At 40.1% G+C, this 5451-nt stretch overlaps 1 long non-coding RNA gene across 1 annotated transcript; it reads right to left on the bottom strand.

The window, feature by feature from the left end:
- Positions 1 to 670: 670 nt before the first annotated feature.
- LOC133654311 (uncharacterized) lies at positions 671 to 3669 on the bottom strand. The gene is made up of 2 exons (XR_009826874.1): positions 1481 to 3669; positions 671 to 1020 (listed from the first exon to the last, which is right to left on the bottom strand). It is a non-coding gene; the product is annotated as an uncharacterized LOC133654311 (long non-coding RNA).
- Between the last annotated feature and the right edge of the window lie 1782 nt (positions 3670 to 5451).

The following is a 5451-nucleotide window of genomic DNA, read 5'->3' as shown; positions in this document are numbered from 1 at the left end:
AACCAGGACAAAAAAATATTTCCACAGCCATTTCATGTTGCTGAGACAACCAGCTCACTAGCTAGCGGTGTTGCCTAGCAACCAGTTACCATACAAACGTGTGACCCGACCAACCATGTTGCTGCGTCTGCCAGTCAGCTGTGGCCCGCAAGTTATGTGCAAACGTGACCAATGTTTTTCCAAGTTGCTATGCCTGCCAGCTTGCTAAAACTGTGCCGCATGATTTCTGCCTAGCAACAAGTGACAAGGGAAATATTCTAAACAGCGCTACCTGCTAGCTCGCAAATTGTCACCCATTAAATCCTTCCTAGCAACGTCTTCGAGGTTTTTATGGAGCTAATGTATAGACACTAGATTAAATGCACTGTAAAAAAAATAAAGTGCATCTTTTATAGGAAATGTGGATTTATATAACGTATCAGTTTGAAAAAGCTCAAGCAGCCTAATTTGCATTCAGTGTGTGACTTCTCAGTGCGCCGAAGGAACCCATCAGGCCCTGATATGCACCCTTTCACATGCTGCTCAATTATCGGAATAAATTAAACATAAAAAAACCAAAACATCAAAGGTGCTGCCATGGTTACAGTCAGTGTATCGTCTTCTCCCTCCCTCTCCTTTCACTCCATCATCCGCCGCCTTAATGCTAATGTTATGCAGCAAAATGTTTAAAAAAAAAAAATGTCATTTCACCTCTAGTGACAAATAAATCTCCTGTCCGTGGAGGGACGCACAAATGCGGCTCTATAGCTGACCACTAGAGGCGGTATTGGGTGACAAGACAGGAGAACAAGTGACTGACTGGACAAAGTCTGCTGGTCACCGTGGCAACAAACAACACAAGCGGGGGCGTGGCTTGGGAGTCAAAGTGTAAATAAACTAATCTTCCTGGTATCAACACATCACATACGGAATTCTATCTGTCGCTTTTGGCGTGTTGTGAGTGGCGCACCGGTCTTATAGATGTGCAATTATAATAATAATAAAGGTGACACTTTGTATTGACGGGTTTAACGACGGCACCTTGTGTCAACAACACCCGATGGCAGCCGAAGTGGTCACATATGGAATGTCGCTTGTGGCGTGTTGTGAGTGGCGCACCGGTCTTATAGATGTGCAATAATAACAATAATAAAGGTGACACTTTGTCTTTTATTGACGGGTTTAACGACGGCACCTTGTGTCAACAACACCCGATGGCACATATTGAATTCTATCTGACGCTTTTGGTGTGTTGTGAGTGGCCCACCGGTTTTTATAGATGTGCAATAATAATAATGATAATAAACGTGACACTTTGTCTTCTATTGACGTGTTTAACGACAGAACCTTGTGTCAACAACACCCGATGGCAGCCGGAGTGGTCACATATGGAATGTCGCTTGTGGCGTGTTGTGAGTGGCGCACCGGTCTTATGGATGTGCAATAATAACAATAATAAAGGTGACACTTTGTTTTCTATTGACGGGTTTAACGACAGCACCTTGTGTCAACAACACCCGATGGCAGCCGGCGTGGTCACATATGGAATTCTATCTGTGGCTTTTGGCGTGTTGTGAGTGGCGCACCGGCCTTATAGATGTGCAATAATAACAATAATAAAGGTGACACTTTGTCTTCTATTGACGGGTTTAACGACGGCACCTTGTGTCACCAACACCCGATGTCAGCCGGCGTGGTCACATATGGAATTCTATCTGTCGCTTTTGGCGTGTTGTGAGTGGCGCACCGGCCTTTATAGATGTGCAATAATAACAATAATAAAGGTGACACTTTGTCTTTTATTGACGGGTTTAACGACGGCACCTTGTGTCAACAACACCCGATGGCACATATGGAATTCTATCTGTTGCTTTTGGCGTGTTGTGAGTGGCGCACCGGTCTTTTAGATGTGCAATAATAACAATATAAAGGTGACACTTTGTCTTCTATTGACAGGTTTAACGACGGCACCTTGTGTCAACAACACCCGATGGCAACCGGCGTGGTCACATATGGAATTCTATCTGTCGCTTTTGGCGTGTTGTGAGTGGCGCACCGGCCTTTATAGATGTGCAATAATAATAACAATAATAAAAGGTGACACTTTGTCTTCTATTGACGGGTTTAACGACGGCACCTTGTGTCAACAACACCCGATGTCAGCCGGCGTGGTCACATATGGAATTCTATCTGTCGCTTTTGGCGTGTTGTGAGTGGCGCACCGGCCTTTATAGATGTGCAATAATAACAATAATAAAGGTGACACTTTGTCTTCTATTGACGGGTTTAACGACGGCACCTTGTGTCAACAACACCCGATGTCAGCCGGCGTGGTCACATATGGAATTCTATCTGTCGCTTTTGGCGTGTTGTGAGTGGCGCACCGGCCTTTATAGATGTGCAATAATAACAATAATAAAGGTGACACTTTGTCTTTTATTGACGGGTTTAACGACGGCACCTTGTGTCAACAACACCTGATGGCACATATGGAATTCTATCTGTTGCTTTTGGCGTGTTGTGAGTGGCGCACCGGTCTTTTAGATGTGCAATAATAACAATATAAAGGTGACACTTTGTCTTCTATTGACAGGTTTAACGACGGCACCTTGTGTCAACAACACCCGATGGCAACCGGTGTGGTCACATATGGAATTCTATCTGTCGCTTTTGGCGTGTTGTGAGTGGCGCACCGGTCTTATAGATGTGCAATAATAACAATAATAAAAGGTGACACGTTGTCTTCAATTGACGGGTTTAACGACGGCACCTTGTGTCAACAACACCCGATGGCAACCGGTGTGGTCACATATGGAATTCTATCTGTCGCTTTTGGCGTGTTGTGAGTGGCGCACCGGTCTTATAGATGTGCAATAATAACAATAATAAAGGTGACACTTTGTCTTCTATTGACAGGTTTAACGACGGCACCTTGTGTCAACAACACCCGATGGCAGCCGGCGTGTGAACCGACTCACTATTGTCTGTTTTTCTTTGGACTTCATACAAGAAATATGGCCCCGCGCTAAAAGAGCCCATACAGTGGATTTAGGTTTGACCCTGAAGTCCAAAGTAAACACAATGGAAAGAACTTTTGAACCCTTGACCTTTGGCCTCTCGCTTTCATTCGCCCCCTTCTTTCATTTCTGGCATCTATTTATTGTGAACCGCACCCGGACCTTTTTCTATTCCTGAAACGCTGCACTCAAAAGGATAAAAAAATGTGTCCAAACACGCACACAACCACATGGTAGTGCGGGTATTAAACCCCAAAGTTTCCATTGACTTGAAATTTCTCGCACAGCTCTCCGCTGTAAGGCTGAATCGCTATAAAAAATTTGGTGCACATCTCTCGGGGACTGACATGCACATGTGGTAAAAAAAAAAAAAGGCAGCTTAATGCAACTAATTACCCAAAGGTCGTTGATTTATCTAACGAGACATCCTTGTGATGGGTAAATGACGCCTCGGGGAGTGTATGGAACACTCACTACCTGTAGCGACACTGCTCTGATGTTGGTGTTTCATAAAGGTCATGCGCCACCTGCTGCATTAAACAAGTAAAATAGTTAGCAAATATAACTATTTGTTTAGAGGAATATGACATGCGCAGCTCTGCTCAGTGATCAAAATAGTAAACAAAATAGTAAAAAAAATAACACTATCTTTAATTGGAACTGTAGTTTTTCCTTTTTCTCAAATAAAGAGAATTATTTCACCACACAATATTGGGGCGGTATAGCTCGGTTGGTAGAGTGGCCGTGCCAGCAACTTGAGTGTTCCAGGTTCGATCCCCGCTTTTGCAAACCTTGTCACTGCCGTTGTGTCCTTGGGCAAGACACTTTACCCACCTGCTCCCAGTGCCACCCACACTGGTTTAAATGTAACTTAGATATTGGGTTTCACTATGTAAAAGCACTTTGAGTCACTAGAGAAAAGCGCTATATAAACATAATTCCCTTCACATTGGCCCTTTAACTTAACTTTCTATTTGGATCGATGATGGGAGACGTAAACCGATGTCAAAACGCCAAAACCTCCGACTTCTTAGCCTGTTTGTCCTGGTAAACAAATTGGTGTAGGGATGTCCGATAATGGCTTTTTTGCCGATATTCCGATATTGTCCAACTCTTAATTACCAATACCGATATCAACCGATACTGATATATACAGTCGTGGAATTAACACATTATTATGCCTAATTTGGACAACCAGGTATGGTCAAGATAAGGTCCTTTTTAAAAATAATAATAAAATAAAATAAGATAAATAAATTAAAAACATTTTCTTGACTAAAAAAGAAAGTAAAACAATGTAAAAACAGTTACATAGAAACTAGTAATTAATGAAAATGAGTAAAATTAACTGTTAAAGGTTAGTACTATTAGTGGACCAGCAGCACGCACAATCATGTGTGCTTACGGACTGTATCCCTTGCAGACTGTATTGATATATATTGATATATAATGTAGGAAGCACAGACTGTATCCCTTGCAGACTGTATTGATATATAATGTAGGAACCAGAATATTAATAACAGAAAGAAACAACCCTTTTGTGTGAATGAGTGTGAGGAAGGGTTTTTTTTGGGTTGGTGCACTAATTGTAAGTGTATCTTGTGTTTTTTATGTTGATTTCATAAAAAAAAAAAAAAAAAAAAAAACGATACCGATAATAAAAAAAACGATACCGATACATACAGTCGAGGAATTAACACAATATTATGCCTAATTTGGACAACCAGGTATGGTGAAGATAAGGTCCTTTTTAAAATAAAAAAAATAAAAAAATAAGATAAATAAATTAAAAACACTTTCTTGAATAAAAAAGAAAGTAAAACAATATAAAAACAGTTACATAGAAACTAGTAATTAATGAAAATGAGTCAAATTAACTGTTAAAGGTTAGTACTATTAGTGGAGCAGCAGCACCCACAATCATGTGTGCTTACGGACTGTATCCCTTGCAGACTGTATTGATATATATTGATATATAATGTAGGAACCAGAATATTAATAAAAGAAAGAAACAACCCTTTTGTGTGAATGAGTGTGAGGGAAGGGTTTTTTGGGTTGGTGCACTAATTGTAAGTGTATCTTGTGTTTTTATGTTGATTTCATTAAAAAAAACAAAAAACGATACCGATAATAAAAAAAAACGATACCGATACATACAGTCGTGGAATTAACACATTATTATGCCTAATTTGGACAACCAGGTATGGTGAAGATAAGGTACTTTTAAAAAAATAAAATAAAATAAAATAAGATAAATAAATTAAAAACATTTTCTTGAATGAAAAAGAAAGTAAAACAATATAAAAACAGTTACATAGAAATTAGTAATTAATGAAAAAATTAGCTGTTAAAGGTTAGTACTATTAGTGGAGCAGCAGCACGCACAATCATGTGTGCTTACGGACTGTATCCCTTGCAGACTGTATTGATATATATTGATATATCATGTAGGAAC

The sequence above is a fragment of the Entelurus aequoreus genome, linkage group LG07 (genome assembly GCF_033978785.1).
Source record: "Entelurus aequoreus isolate RoL-2023_Sb linkage group LG07, RoL_Eaeq_v1.1, whole genome shotgun sequence".
Taxonomy (NCBI): Eukaryota; Metazoa; Chordata; class Actinopteri; order Syngnathiformes; family Syngnathidae; genus Entelurus; species Entelurus aequoreus.
Note: the sequence above shows the minus strand (reverse complement) of the source record. Positions and strands in the feature narration are given on the sequence as shown.